The sequence below is a fragment of the Hyperoodon ampullatus genome (genome assembly GCF_949752795.1).
Source record: "Hyperoodon ampullatus genome assembly, chromosome: 18".
Taxonomy (NCBI): Eukaryota; Metazoa; Chordata; class Mammalia; order Artiodactyla; family Ziphiidae; genus Hyperoodon; species Hyperoodon ampullatus.
This window is the reverse complement of record NC_136931.1, coordinates 38,925,360-38,942,291: the sequence shown is the minus strand read 5'-3', so window position 1 is coordinate 38,942,291 and position 16,932 is coordinate 38,925,360. Positions and strand designations below refer to the sequence as shown.

The 16,932-nt window shown below is 45.9% G+C and overlaps 1 pseudogene across 1 annotated transcript in view; it reads left to right on the top strand.

The window, feature by feature from the left end:
• The window catches only part of LOC307066828 (zinc finger protein 541-like), a 32,854-nt pseudogene extending 18,743 nt beyond the window's left edge, over nt 1-14,111 (top strand). Inside the window, exons 9-16 of the transcript in view lie at nt 6,223-6,286; nt 6,880-7,022; nt 7,428-7,531; nt 9,000-9,075; nt 9,634-9,722; nt 13,231-13,371; nt 13,556-13,737; nt 13,855-14,111. The product of the transcript in view is annotated as a zinc finger protein 541-like (transcript). The remainder of the gene's footprint in view (nt 1-6,222; nt 6,287-6,879; nt 7,023-7,427; nt 7,532-8,999; nt 9,076-9,633; nt 9,723-13,230; nt 13,372-13,555; nt 13,738-13,854) is intronic.
• The last annotated feature ends 2,821 nt before the right edge of the window (nt 14,112-16,932 follow it).

Here is a 16,932-nt window from a genome sequence, read left to right as displayed (position 1 = left end):
TTTATTGTTTCTAGATTTTTTGATGATGGCCATTCTGACTGGTGTGAGATGATATCTCATTGTAGTTTTGATTTGCATTTCTCTAATGAGTAAAGATGTTGAGCATCCTTTCATGTGTTTGTTGGCAGTCTGTATATCTTCTGTGGAGAAATGTCTATTTAGGTCTTCTGCCCATTTTTGGATTGGGTTGTTTGTTTTTTTGTTATTGAGCTGCATGAGCTGCTTATAAATTTTGGAGATTAATCCTTTGTCAGTTGCTTCATTTGCAAATATTTTCTCCCATTGTGAGGGTTGTCTTTTGGTCTTGTTTATGGTTTCCTTTGCTGTGCAAAAGCTTTGAAGTTTCATTAGGTCCCATGTGTTTATTTTTGTCTTTATTTCCATTTCTCTAGGAGGTGGGTCCAAAAGGATCTTGCTGTGATTTATGTCATAGAGTGTTCTGCCTATGTTTTCCTCTAAGAGTTTGATAGTGTCTGGCCTTACATTTAGGTCTTTAATCCATTTGGAGCTTATTTTTGTGTATGGTGTTAGGGAGTGATCTAATCTCATACTTTTACATGTCCCTGTCCAGTTTTCCCAGCACCACTTATTGAAGAGACTGTCCTTTCTCCACTGTACATTCCTGCCTCCTTTATCAAAGATAAGGTGACCATATGTCCGTGGGTTTATCTCTGGGCTTTCTATCCTGTTCCATTGATCTATCTTTCTGTTTTTGTGCCAGTACCATACTGTCTTGATTACTGTAGCTTTGTAGTATAGTCTGAAGTCAGGGAGCCTGATTCCTGCAGCTCCATTTTTCGTTCTCAAGATTGCTTTGGCTATTCGGGGTCTTTTGTGTTTCCATACAAATTGTGAAATTTTTTGTTCTAGTTCTGTGAAAAATGCCAGTGGTAGTTTGATAGTGATTGCATTGACTCTGTAGATTGCTTTGGGTAGTAGAGTCATTTTCACAATGTTGATTCTTCCAATCCAAGAACACGGTACATCTCTCCATCTATTTGTATCATCTTTAATTTCTTTCATCAGTGTCTTATAATTTTCTGCATACAGGTCTTTTGTCTCCTTAGGTAGGTTTATTCCTAGATATTTTATTCTTTTTGTTGCGATGGTAAATGGGAGTGTTTCGTTGATTTCACTTTCAGATTTTTCATCATTAGTATATAGGAATGCCAGAGATTTCTGTGCATTAATTTTGTATCCTGCAACTTGACCAAATTCATTGATTAGCTCTAGTAGTTTTCTCATAACATCTTTAGGATTCTCTATGTATAGTATCATGTCATCTGCAAACAGTGACAGCTTTACTTCTTCTTTTCCAATTTGGATTCCTTTTATTTCCTTTTCTTCTCTGATTGCTGTGGCTAAAACTTCCAAAACTGTTTTGAATAAGAGTGGTGAGAGTGGGCAACCTTGTCTTGTTCTTGATCTTAGTGGAAATGGTTTCAGTTTTTCACCATTGAGGACGATGTTGGCTGTGGGTTTGTCATATATGGCCTTTATTATGTTGAGGAAAGTTCCCTCTATGCCTACTTTCTGCAGGGTTTTTATCATAAATGGGTGTTGAATTTTGTCAAAAGCTTTCTCTGCATCTATTGAGATGATCATATGGTTTTTCTCCTTCAATTTGTTAATATGGTGTATCACGTTGATTGATTTGCGTATATTGAAGAATCCTTGCATTCCTGGAATAAACCCCACTTGATCATGGTGTATGATCCTTTTAATGTGCTGTTGGATTCTGTTTGCTAGTATTTTGTTGAGGATTTTTGCATCTATGTTCATCAGTGATATTGGCCTGTAGTTTTCTTTCTTTGTGACATCTTTGTCTGGTTTTGGTATCAAGGTGATGGTGGCCTCGTAGAATGAGTTTGGGAGTGTTCCTCCCTCTGCTATATTTTGGAAGAGTTTGAGAATGATAGGCGTTAGCTCTTCTCTAAATGTTTGATAGAATTCGCCTGTGAAGCCATCTGGTCCTGGGCTTTTGTTTGTTGGAAGATTTTTTATCACAGTTTCAATTTCAGTGCTTGTGATTGGTGTGTTCATATTTTCTATTTCTTCCTGATTCAGTCTTGGCAGGTTGTGCATTTCTAAGAATTTGTCCATTTCTTCCAGGTTGTCCATTTTATTGGCATAGAGTTGCTTATAGTAATCTCTCATGATCTTTTGTATTTCTGCAGTGTCAGTTGTTCCTTCTCCTTTTTCATTTCTAATTCTATTGATTTGAGTCTTCTCCCTTTTTTTCTTGATGAGTCTGGCTACTGGTTTATCAATTTTGTTTATCTTCTCAAAGAACCAGCTTTTAGTTTTATTGATCTTTGCTATCGTTTCCTTGATTTCTTTTTCATTTATTTCTGATCTGATTTTTATGATTTCTTTCCTTCTGCTAACTTTGGGATGTTTTTGTTCTTCTTTCTCTAATTGCTTTCGGTGCAAGGTTAGGTTGTTTATTCGAGATGTTTCCTGTTTCTTAAGGTGGGATTGTATTGCTATAAACTTCCCTCTTAGAACTGCTTTTGCTGCATCCCATAGGTTTTGGGTCGTCGTGTCTCCATTGTCATTTGTTTCTAGGTATTTTTAAATTTCCTCTTTGATTTCTTCAGTGATCACTTCGTTATTAAGTAGTGTATTGTTTAGCCTCCATGTGTTTGTATTTTTTACAGCTCTTTTCCTGTAATTGACATCTAGTCTCATAGCATTGTGGTCGGAAAAGATACTTGATACAATTTCAATTTTCTTAAATTTACCAAGGCTTGATTTGTGACCCAAGATATGATCTATCCTGGAGAATGTTCCATGAGCACTTGAGAAAAATGTGTATTCTGTTGTTTTTGGATGGAATGTCCTATACCTATCAATTAAGTCCATCTTGTTTAATGTATCATTTAAAGCTTGTGTTTCCTTATTTATTTTCATTTTGGATGATCTGTCCATTGGTGAAAGTGGGGTGTTAAAGTCCCCTACTATGATTGTGTTACTGTCGATTTCTCCTTTTATGGCTGTTAGTATTTGCCTTATGTATTGAGGTGCTCCTATGTTTGGTGCATAAATATTTACAATTGTTATATCTTCTTCTTGGATCGATCCCTTGATCATTATGTAGTGTCCTTCTTTGTCTCTTCTAATAGTCTTTATTTTAAAGTCTATTTTGTCTGATATGAGAATTGCTACTCCAGCTTTCTTTTAGTTTCTATTTGCATGGAATATCTTTTTCCATCCCCTTACTTTCAGTCTGTGTGTGTCTCTAGGTCTAAAGTGGGTCTCTTGTAGACAGCATATATATGGGTCTTGTTTTTGTATCCATTCAGCCAATCTTTGTCTTTTGGTGGGAGCATTTAGTCCATTTACAATTAAGGTAATTATCGATATGTATGTTCCTATTCCCATTTTCTTAATTGTTTTGGGTTCGTTATTGTAGGTCTTTTCCTTCTGTTGTGTTTCTTGCCTAGAGAAGCTCCTTTAGCATTTGTTGTAAAGCTGGTTTGGTGGTGCTGAACTCTCTCAGCTTTTGCTTGTCTGTAAACGTTTTAATTTCTCCATCCAATCTGAATGAGATCCTTGCTGGGTAGAGTAATCTTGGTTGCAGGTTTCTCTCCTTCATCACTTTAATTATGTCCTGCCACTCCCTTCTGGCTTGTAGAGTTTCTGCTGAGAGATCAGCTGTTATCCTGATGGGGATTCCCTTGTGTGTTATTTGTTGTTTTTGCCTTGCTGCTTTTCATATGTCTTTGTGTTTAATTTTTGACAGTTTGATTAATATGTGTCTTGGCGTATTTCTCCTTGGATTTATTCTGTATGGGACTCTCTGTGCCTCCTGGACTTGATTAACTATTTCCTTTCCCATATTAGGGAAGTTTTCAACTATAATCTCTTCAAATATTTTCTCAGTCCCTTTCTTTCTCTTTTCTTCTTCTGGAACCCCTATAATTCGAATGTTGGTGCGTTTCATGTTGTCCCAGAGGTCTCTGAGACTGTCCTCTGTTCTTTTCATTCTTTTTTCTTTATTTTGCTCTGCAGCAGTTATTTCCACTATTTTATCTTCCACCTCACTTATCCGTTCTTCTGCCTCAGTTATTCTGCTATTGATCCCATCTAGAGTATTTTTTATTTCATTTATTGTGTTTTTAATCGATGCTTGATTCATCTTTAGTTCTTCTAGGTCCTTGTTAACTGTTTCTTGCATTTTGTCTATTCTATTTCCAAGATTTTGGATCTTGGAAATAGAATCTTGGATCATCTTTACCATCATTATTCTGACTTCTTTTTCAGGTAGACTGCCTATTACCTCTTCATTTGTTAGGTCTGGTGGGTTTTTATCTTGCTCCTTCTCCTGCTGTGTGATTTTCTGTCTTCTCATTTTGCTTATGTTACTGTGTTTGGGGTCTCCTTTTTGCAGGCTGCAGGTTCGTAGTTCCCATTGTTTTTGGTGTCTGTCCCCAGTGGCTAAGGTTGGTTTAGTGGGTTGTGTAGGCTTCCTGGTGGAGGGGACTAGTGCCTGTGTTCTGGTGGATGAGGCTGGATCTTGTCTTTCTGGTGGGCAGGTCCACGTCTGGTGGTGTGTTTTGGGGTATCTGCGGACTTTTTATGATTCTAGGCCACCTCTCTGCTAATGGGTGGCATTGTGTTCCTGTCTTGCTAGTTGTTTGGCATAGGGTGTCCAGCACTGTAGCTTGCTGGTCGTTGAGTGAAGCTGGGTGCTGGTGTTGAGATGGAGATCTCTGGAAGATTTTCGCCGTTTGATATTATGTGGAGCTGGGAGGTCTCTTGTGGACCAGTGTCCTGAAGTTGGCTCTCCCACCTCAGAGGCACAGCACTGACTCCTGGCTCCTCAATTTGGGATGATTTGTTGTCTATTCATGTATTCCACAGATGCAGGGTACATCAAATTGATTGTGGAGCTTTAATCCGCTGCTTCTGAGGCTGCTGGGAGAGGTTTCCCTTTCTCTTCTTTGTTCTCACAGCTCCTGGGTCTCAGCTTTGGATTTGGCCCCGCCTCTGCGTGTAGGTCTCCGGAGGGCGTCTGTTCTTCGCTCGGACAGGACAGGGTTAAAGGAGCAGCCTCTTCGGGAACTCTGGCTCACTGAGGCCGGGCGGGAGGGAGGGGCACGGAGTGCGGGGCGAGCCTTTTGGGAGGTCTGGGGTCTTCTGCCAGCGTTCAGTAGGTGTTCTGTAGGAGTTGTTCCACGTGTAGCTGTATTTCTGGTGTATCTGTGGGGAGGAAGGTGATCTCTGCGTCTTACTCTTCCGCCATACTACCCGGAAGTTCATAGATTCCTTTTCCATTCCATGCAATCTTTTTATTTTATTTTATTGTGATGTGAACAGTTGATCTGTGATCTGTTCTTTTAACAAAGATTTAAGTGTGCATTACAGTATTGTTGACTATAGGTACAATGTTATACAGCAGATTTCTAGAGCTTGATTAATTGAAACTTTATGCCCATTGATTAGTAACCTCCCATTTCCCACTCCCCCAACCCCTGGTAACCCCTATTCCACTCTTTGATTCTATCAATATGAATTCAACTACTTTAGGTACGTTATATAAGTGGAGTCATGCCGTATTTCTCTTTCTGTGACTGGCTTATGTCACTTAGTATAATGTCCTCAATGGTCATCTAAGTTGTTGCATATTGCAGAATTTCCTTTTAAGGCTAAATGGTATTTCATTGTATGTTTATGTCACATTTCCTTTATGTGCTCATCTGTCAGTGGACATTTAGGTTGTTTCCACATCTTGGCTCTTATGAATAGTGCTGGAGTGAACATGGGAGTTCAGATATCTTTTTGAGGTCTTGAGTGCAGTTCTTTTGGATGAATACCCAGAAGTGGGTTTGCTGCATGATATGGTAGTTCTACTTTTAATTTTTGAGGAAACTCCATACCATGCAATCTTTTTTTTCTAATTTTCAATTTTATATTGGATTAGAGTTGATTTACAATGTGTTAGTTTCAGGTATACAGCAAAGTGATTTTGTTATACATATTCACATATCTATTCTTTTTTAGATTCTTTTCCCATATAGGTTATTACAGAGCATTGAGTATAGTTCCCTGTGCTATACAGTAGGTCCTTGTTGATGATCTATTTTATATACAGTAGTGTGTGTATACCATGCAATCTTGAAGAGCCTGCTTTTAGCTGCTCTAGAAAGGCAGGCAGAAAGGGCCTCATGGGTCAGTTGTAGCCAGTCTTCTTGAGGCTCTTCTTTGGGTGTTTTCCAGGTCACATGGATGGCTCTTTTGGCATCAGTGTGGTGAAGGACAACAGCAAGATCAGCACTGAACCGTGAGTTGGAACAGACTTAAAACCTGAGAGTCCTTGCAATGTGGGGATGCTTTTACCCTCCTTGCATTCCAGTGTCGGTTTTTCCCAAGGGAGCCTTCATCACGGGAAAGTCAGGTCTAGATCCAGAGCCTCCCTAGGAGAGAAGTGGTGGATTTTTCCAGGCGTTTCCCCAATATTCCTTCTGTCCAGACATACCATAGTTGGATCTCTGGGGACAGAATGCCCAGCACCCTGGGGTTCTACATAGAATTGGTGACGGCGCAGTGAGATACTGTTTTGTAGCTTGGATGTTACCTTGGATACAGAAGAATGCCAGGTATCAGCACATACCTCCCCTGTCCTAGACCCCAAATGCCTGAAGCCAGAAATCTGGCGATAAAGCCAATTGGAGGAAGGAAGGAAGTATCCCTCAAGAGGTCTCTGGAATACCTGCGCGTGTCTACTGGGCTGATGAGCACTCCCTGTGTCTGAGAGATGGCCAAAAGGTGGGTTCCACAGCCCTGCTGAGCAGGGCTCACCGCACATCTCTCTTGTATTTCCCATCTTGGTCACACACATATGTCTTTATGTCCGTGTGTGTGGCCTCATTTCAGACACATCAACATAGGAAGCCAGTTTCAGGCTGAGATCCCAGAGCTCCAGGACAGATCACTGGCTGGAAGTGACGAGCATGTAGCTACTCTGGTCTGGAAGCCATGGGGAGATGTGATGACCAACCCGAAAACACAGGATAGAGGTGGCTGAGACTTTGGGGCCAGGTTCCCGAGGGCCCTTCTCCATCCCCAAGGGGTTTCTCCTCCCAGTTCTCACCTTGACCAAGAAGCAGTGATCCCCAGGTGGGGGTGGGGTGGGCAGAGCTGGCCTTCAGCGCAGGACTGCTTTGCTGTGCTGCAGTCCCTTGCCCCACCTCTCCTCTCACCCAGTAGCTGGGCAGGCCATCCAGAGCAGGTGCCAGGAGCAGGGTTTCTGCCCGTCCTCCTTGTCCCTCCCTTCCCTCAGCCTGCTTTTAGCAGAGAGGTGAGGGAGATAGTGACAGGAGCCCCCCGCCCCATCTGTGCTGTTGGGGAGGTTTCCTCTCTGGCACTTGCTGACCCTCTGCGTCTCCTCTCCTTCCCGCTGCCGGGCTGCCTGCTGGAAACAGTGACCGATCTCTGCAACGTGGCCTGCTCCAGCGTGATGCCGGGCGGGGGCACCAACCTGGAGCTCGCTCTGCACTGCCTGCATGAAGCCCAGGGCAACATCCAGGTGAGGTGCAGGCGAGGGTGGGCTCAGAGGAGCTGTGGGAAGCTCCCTGCTCTCTTAGGGCCAGGGCCTCTAGGCGCAAGACACGTGCCTTCTACTTGGGGCTTTGCAGCTCACGAGAACCAAAGGCTGGCCACCCACCCTTCTCCCTGGTCGCTTTGGGACTGGTGGTGTCCTTTTGAACGTAGGGGAAATGCACACATACGGGCTCAATCAGTTATTTATCTGGGGTGACAGCAGAGCACCAGGGTTCCTCCAGCGTTACCTCATCTCAGCGCAGCACTGGGGAGGCGGTGCGTAGCAGAACCAACTCAGGGCCTGCATTAATCTGGTTTATTTACTGAACATTCACTTTTTGATTAAAAATGGTGTATGAAAACCTCTGATGCAACAGAAATGCCTCTGCCTTCTCCAAGGACCCTCCTCACAATCCTGAAGTTTAGAAAATGAAGAAGTCCAACTGTGTGTAGTGGGGGAGGAAGTCACGTCACCCGAGTTGGAGACCCAAGAGTCAGGGCTACATGGTGCTTTTTCTCAAGCTGAGAGGCAGTGGCTGGCACGTGGTGGGTGCTCAGCAGAGTAATCAGCACACATTTACTGGGTCCTCCTGATACCTGGTGCTGTCATGGTATCAGGCTGGGGCCAGCTCAGGGGCCCATTCTTGGTGTAATGCTCTGCTGCCACCATCTTGAAATTCTTAATAGTTTCTGAGCACAGGGCCCCGTGTTTCCATTTTGCGCTGGGTCCTGCAAACTGCATAGCTAGTCCTGACCGGGGTTACGCTGTTGAGCAAGACAAATGCCCTCTCTTTGCAGGGCTTACATTTTAGGAGAGTGAGCACATGAAATACATTTTTTAAAAGTGATAGATAATGATTAGTGCTGGGCTTCTCTGGTGGTGCAGTGGTTGAGAGTCTGCCTGCCGATGCAGGGGACACGGGTTCATGCACCGGTCCGGGAAGATCCCACATGCTGCGGAGCGGCTGGGCCCGTGAGCCATGGCCGCTGAGCCTGTGCGTCCGGAGCCTGTGCTCTGCAACGGGAGAGGCCACAACAGTGAGAGGCCTGCGTACTGCAAAAAAAAAAAATAAAAAAAATAAAAAAGATTAGTGCTATGAGGAACATAACATGGGGTAGGGCGGGGGCGGTGCCACTCCAAATGCTGCTCCCTGAAGAAATAAGGAGCTTGTGCCAGAATAAGTCCACACACTGTTTCGTCATCAAGTAAATCTTGCTATGAAAAAGGTAACGTCAGCTGCACTCACCAGTCTGCTTAGTGCTGTAGGCAGTGTGTCCCAAGTGGTTCACAGCTGGTGGCCAGTCCACAGACCGACCACACTTTGAGTCGCCCTGGGGTAGGGGTGGCTTTTGGGAGGGCTGCACATATTTTCTGAACGAATGAAAGAATGAAGGCGGGCCTCTACCTCACCTTCCCTCTCTCAGAGAGTTGCCCACCACTCCTCTCGTTCCAGGTTGCCCTGGAGACCCTCTTACTGAGAGGACCCCAGAAGCCACGGACTCACCCTCTAGCCAACTATCACTACACAGGTAACGAGCGTGGCTGCCCACGTGGTTTTAGCCTGGCTGAGGCCCCTGCGAGCCAGTCAGTTTCCATGGCAAGCTCTGCACGTGCCTCCCGGAGTTCTCTTGGGGCCTGCACCTGCCCTCCCAGAAGGGCCCGTCGTCTCTGGGGGACTCAGTGGGTGCTGTTCTCTAGTTGGACCCAACCTTCCCCTTTCCACTGGTTCCCTCGTGGGCTCTTCGTGGCCACAAGGTGGGTGCCAGGTTGGGTTGGGCTCACGTTCCGCAGTTGAGCACTCCAGCCTTGGAGTCAGGCAACCAGGGGCCCACGCCTGCCCTTGGCAAGTCTCTTAACCAGAGGAAGCCTCAAGTTGCTGCACCTGTCAAGTGGGGATGGTAAGAGCCCCTACCTGCTAAGGTTTTTGTGAGGATTGTGTGAGATAAAGCAAGTAAGGGGCTTAGCAGAAATCTTGGCATATAATGGGCGCTCGGTGGCCTAAAAAAAGAGGGGAGTCTGCACTTCAGCCGTGGCTGTGGTCCCAGAAGGAGAAACATTCTTCCTCCTCTTGGCTGTTTCTCCAATAGGTTTGGACATCTGGACCTCCATGGAGAAGAGGCTCTTTAAGAAGGCGTTCTGTGCCTACAAGAAGGACTTCTACTTGATACACAAGATGGTAAGGCGAACATGGCAGGCTGGTGTAGACAAGGCTCCTTCACACGGCCGAGGCGCTAGAACTGCAGGGCCTGTCAGGGGCGATACTCTGCTCATGCTGTGAACAGTTGACAACTGAAATGCCATTGCTTTGAACAACCCCAAACGGTACAGAAATGAATCCCATGTTCAAAATAAAGCCCTCCAGGCCCCTCCCCACAATCCCACTTCTGATTGATAACCTGACAGGTATTTACTGCCCATACGGATTTTACACACCTATATGCACTTTCTCAAAGAAGGATGACATCATATACTTAATATCCTGCTGATTATTTTGCTCTTTTTGTAACTTGATGTACGCCAAACTGCACATAATCAAAGTGTAAGATTTAATGTTTTTGACATATTTATACACTTGTAAGACCACCACCATGATCAAGATGATGAAAATATCTGTCACCCCCCAAAGTTCCCTCCTGCCCCTTTGCAACCCTTCCTTCCTGCCACCCGGGTCCCTAGTCAAGTCTTGTCTACTTTCTGTCACTCTAAATTAGTTTGCATTTTCTAGAGGTTTCTATAAATGGAATAATCATACAGCATGTGATCTGCTTTGTCTGGCTTCTTACACTCAACCTAATGATTTTGAGATTCATCCATGTTGTCGTGTGTACCCATAGTTCATCCCTTTATTGTTGAGGAGTATACCACAGTGTGGACCGACCACTATTCATTTAATCATCCACCTGTTGGCAGTTTCCAGTTACTGATGACTACAGATAAAGCTGCTCTGAACATTCACGTACAAGTCTTTGTACAGACATGTACTGGGTTCTTTTTTTTTTTTGCAGAGATGGGGGTGGGATTATAAATACCTAGGAGGGGAATGAGGGTAACTTACAATAGATGTATGTTTAACTTTTGAAGAAACTGCCAAACTGTTTTCCAAAGTGGCTATACCACTTCCCATTCCCACCAGCAGGTTATGAAAGGTCCAGTTGCTCCACACCCTCGTCGACACTTGGTATGCTAAGTCTCTTTAATGTTAGCCATTCTAATGAGTGTACAGTAGCATCTGACTCCATTTTCCTAATGACTAATGATGCTGAGCATCTTTGTGTTTTTTTGCTATATGTGCACCTTCTCTGGTGAGCTGTCCATATCTTTTGCCTCTGATTTTATTGGAGTGTCTGTGTTTTTATTGAGCTGTAGGAATTCTTATTTTGTTCTGAACACCAGTCCTTTATCCAGATATATGCTTTGGAAATATTTTCTCCCAATATGCAATTTGTCAGTCTCCTAACAGTGTCTTTCGAAGAAAAGTTTTTAATTTTGCTTAAGCCTAACTTACTAGTTTCTCTTTTATAGACTGTGCTTTTCGTGTTGTATCTAAGAAATCTTTGCCTAACCCAAAGTCACAAAGATTTTCCCCTATGTTTTCTTCTGGAGGTTTTCTAGTTTTAGGTTTTATTTCTAGATTTATGATCCATTTTAAGTTTATTTTTTTATGGGGTACAAGGTGAGTTCATTTTTTGCATATGGATATTTATTGTTCCAATGCCTTTTGTTGGAAAGACCATACTTTCTCCACTCAGTTGCTTTTGTACCTTTGTTAAATATCAGTTGGCCATATATATATGCATCTACTTCTGGACGCTGTATTCTGTTCCATTGATCTGTTTGTCTTTTATTAAGCTATTCCCATACTGTCTTTCTTACTGTAGCTTTATTCTAAGTCTTGAAATCAGAAAATGTTAGTCCTTCAACTTTGTTATTCTTTTTCAAAGTTATTTTTTGTATTCTAGATCCTTTTTATTTCCCTATGAATTTTAGAAATAACTTGTCAATTTCAAAATAAAAATTCCTGCTAGGAACTTGATTGGTACTGTTTTTGACTCTATAGGTCAACTGGGGAGAGTTGTTACCTTAACAATATTGAGTCTTCTGACTCGTGAACAGGGTATATCGCTCTATTTCAATCTTTAATTTTTCAGCAATGTTTTGAAGTTTTTAGTGTACAGTTGTTGCATACTTTTTGTCGGATTTATTCCTAAGCGCTTGGTTTTTTTTCTGTTTTTGTTGGGTTTTTTTTTTTTGCGGTACGCGGGCCTCTCACCATTGTGGCCTCTTCCGCCGCGGAGCACAGGCCCCGGACGCGCAGGCCCAGCAGCCATGGCTCACGGGCCCCGCCGCTCCATGGCACGTGGCATCCTCCAGGACCGGGGCACGAACTCGTGTCCTTGCATCGGCAGGCGGACTCTGAACCACTGCGCCACCAGCGAAGCCCAGTACTTGTGATTTTTATGATGTTATAGAGTTCTTTTTTATTTCAGTTTCCAATGGTTTGTTGCTAGTATGTATAGAAATAAAATTGATTTTTATATTGATCTTGTGTTCTGAAATGTTGCCAAACTAACTTACTAGTTTTGGTAACTTCTTTGTGGATTCCACTGAATTTTCTACATAGACAGTCATATCATCTGCAAATAAAGACACTTTTATTTCTTCCTTTCCAACCTGGATGCCTTTACTTTTTTTCTTGCCTTTTTGCACTCTAGAACCACCAGTACAGTATTGAGTAGAAGTGGTGAGAGTGGAAATCCTTGCCTTGTTCATGATATTTGAGGGGAAACCACTCCACCGTTAGCTGTAGGGATTTTGTAGGTATCATTTATCAGGTTGAAGAGAAGTTCCTTCTATGCCTATTGTGCTGAGAGTTTACATCAGGAATGGACATTGGATTGTATCAAATGCTTTTTCTGCACCTATCAAGATGCTCATATGATTTCTCTTTTTTAAGTTTAATATGATGAATTACATTGATTTTAGATTGTTAAACCAACCTCACGTTTCTGGGATGAGCTCCACTTAGTCATGGTATATTGTCCTTTATATATATATATATATATATATATATATACATATATATATTGTTGGATTCTGTTCGTTAAAGTTTTGTTTAAAAATTTTCATCTATGTTCATGAGGGACATTGGTCTGTAGCCTTGTTTCCTTGTAATATTTTTGTCTGGCTTTGGTATCAGAGAAATGTTGAACTTACAGACTGAGTTGGGAAGTATTCCTTCCTCTTCAGTTTTTTGGAGGGCTCTGCCTAGCTGTCGCATAAGGCTATGAGGTATCCACCACGTAAGGACACTCTGCTTTAATTAGTCCCAGTCGGTAGACATGTGGCTCCACATGATGTCACAGTGAGCGTCCTCGTGTGTACCTTTGTGTGCGTTTTCCTGGAGAGAAGCCTTCCTGGGCCAGCCTTGTTGCTCAGAGCATGCAGAGCTTAGATGGTGTTGACTCTGGTGGCTTCTCTCTGAACTCCTTCATCCCCAGGAGGACTTTGTGATTCTCTGTCCCCCGTAGCAGAGGAGCATACCAAGCCATAGGGGAGAGACGTTTCAGGAGGGCTTTCAAAAAGTGGCAGCTGGCCCCATGGGGAGGGGATTTAGGGCGTCAACGCCATCCTCACTGCTGCTCCTGAGGCACTGTCCTTAGCCGGCCTCTGTCTTCCTCCACTAGGTCCAGACTAAAACAGTAGCCCAGTGTGTTGAGTACTACTACACTCAGAAAATAATGATCGATTCTGACCGCGGCCGAGCCCCAGTGCCAGAAAAGAGGGTCAAGAGAGAGCTGGGTGAAGCAGACAGGACAGAAGCGAAGGTAGAGGGTCTCGGGGTAGGGCTTCAGGAGTTCAGCACGGATCTGGATGCCCGGTGCCCATCCAAGCTGGGTGGCGGTGGGGGGGGTGCACCCCGTGACGTCTGGACGCTCTGGACACCTGCTTCTCCCTTAGAAGGGCGGCGGGGCGGTCAGCACCCTTTCATCACCTCTGCCCCCTCTGCAGGTCACTCGTAGCCCTCGGAGGAAACGCAGCCACCGTCCAACCCCCGAATTACAGAGGACTACTGAGAGTTACAGGAGGGAGTCCATCCCCAACTCCAGCCCCAACACCGGCTCGAAGCGGACCCCTGAGCTGCCGGGGAGCAGCAAGGGCCAGGGCTTCTTTCCCTGCCGGGAGTGTGAGAGGTACCGTCCTTTCCCTGGACGTTCCCACACCGCCTGCCCTCAGCCCTCTTGGGTGCCCCCCTCAGGGCTACCCGCCTTCCCCTGCTCTGACCCCTGTGTCCTCTGGTGCCTCCTCAGGGTGTTTGGCAAGATCAAGGGTCGGAATGCCCACATGAAGTGGCACCGCCTTCAGGACCACGTGGATCCCACCGTCAGGGCAAGGTGGCCCGTGGAGCCCTTCCAACTGTAGGAGGAGGAGGGCGAGCTAGGGGCTGGCATCGGCCCTCTGCGTGGGCAGCTAGTTGGCATGGGCACCTCGAGCCCTGTTGCGTCTCCTTTGTTAGTTTGTTTTTGTACGTTTTTCCTTATATATTATTAAATTAGTTTTTTAAGCAGCTGTCTTCTGGCTTCCCTGCTTGTTGATCCAGCGAAGGCTTTTGAGCCCCTGCCGCTCCCAGAAGCCACAGTGACTGAGTCCCTGCCCTGGAGGAGCCTCATACTTGAATGCAGCCAGCATTTATCAAGCACCTGCTGTAGCTGTGCCAGACAATGCCCAGTCCACGTGATGGGGACATAGTGATGGAGGGACAGGCCCCTCCCCTCACAGAGCTTACATTTTAGGAGCGGGAAGGTAGGAGTGATAAAGCAGCAAAAAGGTGAGTTTAGATATCTATAGTGCATATGGTTTTGGCCGTAGTAACAGAGGAGTCAGCGTAGGTTTAAGCTCTCAGGACACGTGGTGGTGCCAGTGGCTCCACGGTGAAGTCAAGGCCTGCCAGCAGTGGCCAGCATCTGCAACTCGGCTGCAGCAGCTGCAGCAAGAATCCCCTCTTGTACACGGAGCACCCAAACCTTCGGAGGGTGCAGGGCAGAGAGCAGCTCCCTCCCTTCCTTGTTCCCCTTTTTAAAAGTGAGGAAAGCTTGTAGCAGCGCCCCACAGAACGCCCCTCACGTCTCCTCGGCCAGAACTGTAGCCCGTGCTCTTTCTAAACTGATCCGTGGCAGTGGAAAGGGAAGTGGCCACCGTTATCCCAGACCCTCAAGATTTCTCTCCAGGACAAAAGCATAAGTTGTGTTCCCCCCAGTTCCAGGAGTGGGGAGAACCAGTGTGCTCCCTCAAATTTGTTGTCACCCGATCCAAACTGGAATCCCATTTGCCAGGAAAAGAAGAGCAAGCAGAAATGGCCACTGGGGAGTCAGACCTTGTGTCCACCACAAAGTGACATGAGGAAAGTACAGCAGGGGGCCAAGTCCGAGGGAGTGACGGAGTGGCAGACGCTGGCAGGTGGATGGCGCGGGGGTGGGAAGCCACACTGAGGATGCTGCTGAGGCTGAGACCCACTTCCAGGCCCCGGTGAGGCAAAGCACAGACTCTGCCATGGGAACCAGGGGAGGCTGTGCAAAGCTCTAGCTGCTGTGTGGGGGCCGTGGACGGCAAGACGGGAATCCTGGAGAGTAGCTGGAAGGCTCTCAGCGGAGATGGTGGCCTGGGCTGGAGGAGCAGTGAAGAGGCCAGAAGCGCAAGCATTAGGGATCACGTTAGAAGTAGATTCAGACTTGCTGATGGGCCTCACGTCACAGGGAGAGCTGGTAAGGAAAAGGACAGATGGAGGTTGGCAGGGCAGGTTGGGGTTTGAGCAACTGAGTAGATGCTATTAACTGAGATGAGGAAGAGGGACACCTCAGAGGATTGATGGCTTAAAGGTGTGATTGTGTCTGTAACTGTGTGCTGCCTTCGGAGGGACTGGCTAGGGGAGCAGGGCAAACGGTGGTGTCAGGAGGCTTCACAGAAGGGCCAGGTTGCAGCTCAGTACATCTGAAAAGACGGGGAGGGAGGAGGAGCAGAGGAGGAAGTTGAGTTGGAAGCGGTGCGGGCACTGTGGTTGGGGAAAGGACTCTGGCATCAGATGAACCAGAATCTACAGCCTGGCTCTTCTTCCTTCTTTGCCACCTTGGGCAAGTCATTTTCCCTGTTTGAGTCTCAGTTTTCTCATTCTGTAACTGGGATGGAAAATGCCTACCCATATATATCTGGTTTGTTTGTTTTTAATGCCCTTTAACTTTTTGTTGTTGTTGTTGTTTTGCTGCGTTGGGTCTTCGTTTCTGTGCGAGGGCTTTCTCTAGTTGCGGGAAGCGGGGGCCACTCTTCATCGCGGTGCGCGGGCCTGTCACCGTCACGGCCTCTCGTTGCGGAGCACAAGCTCCAGACGCGCAGGCTCAGTAGTTGTGGCTCAGGGGCCTAGTTGCTCTGCGACATGTGGGATCTTCCCAGACCAGGGCTCTGCATTGGCAGGCAGACTCCCAACCACTGCACCACCAAGGAAGTCCCGAACCTGATGTTTCTTAAATGCTTTCCGGGATGGCAATCCAGGACACGAGTGTGTAATCTATACATGCATTTTAGAGCAAATATTCCACAAATAATAATTATGCCAAGGGCATGGAAAACCCACTGATACTTGACCAGGCAATGGATCAAAACCTGTAGTTCGGGGGCTTCCCTGGTGGCACAGTGGTTAAGAATTGCCTGCCAATGCAGGGGACACGGGTTCGAGCCCTGGTCCGGGAAGATCCCACATGCCGCGGAGCAACTAAGCCCATGCGCCACTAGTGAGCCTGCGCTCTAGCGCCCGCAAGCCACAACTACTGAAGCCTGCACGCCTAGAGCCCATGCTCTGCAACAAGAGAAGCCACTGCAACGAGAAGCCCGCGCACTGCAACGAAGAGTAGCCCCCACTCGCTGGAACTAGAGAAAGCCCACGCACAGCAATGAAGACCCAACGCAGCCAAAAATAAATAAATAAAATAAATAAAATTAAAAAAAAATAACAACACCTGTAGTTTGAAAGATTCTGAGTTAATCCTTGTGGATGGCTCAGAGCAGTACGTGGCTCTTGGCTGGCACGCGAGAAACATCATCTATCGTTCTTACCGTCATTATTACTGTCCATGTTGTCATTAATAACAGCTCAGTGAGGTGGGCACTGCTCCCTCCTTGCCTCCCAGACAGGGGAAAGGGGTCATCCTGCTGCTGAGTGGAGGGCAGTGCCTGGCAGGATGGGGCTCCGGCTCAGCCCCCAACCAAGGACCAGGCAGTTCTGAGTTCCTAACCGCTAAATGGCCATAACCAAACCCGCCTCCTAGGACAGTCGTGACGTTCACTGACGTCACGTACAGGAGGTGCTGAGAACCTGACCAGGACGTTATGGGCATTAA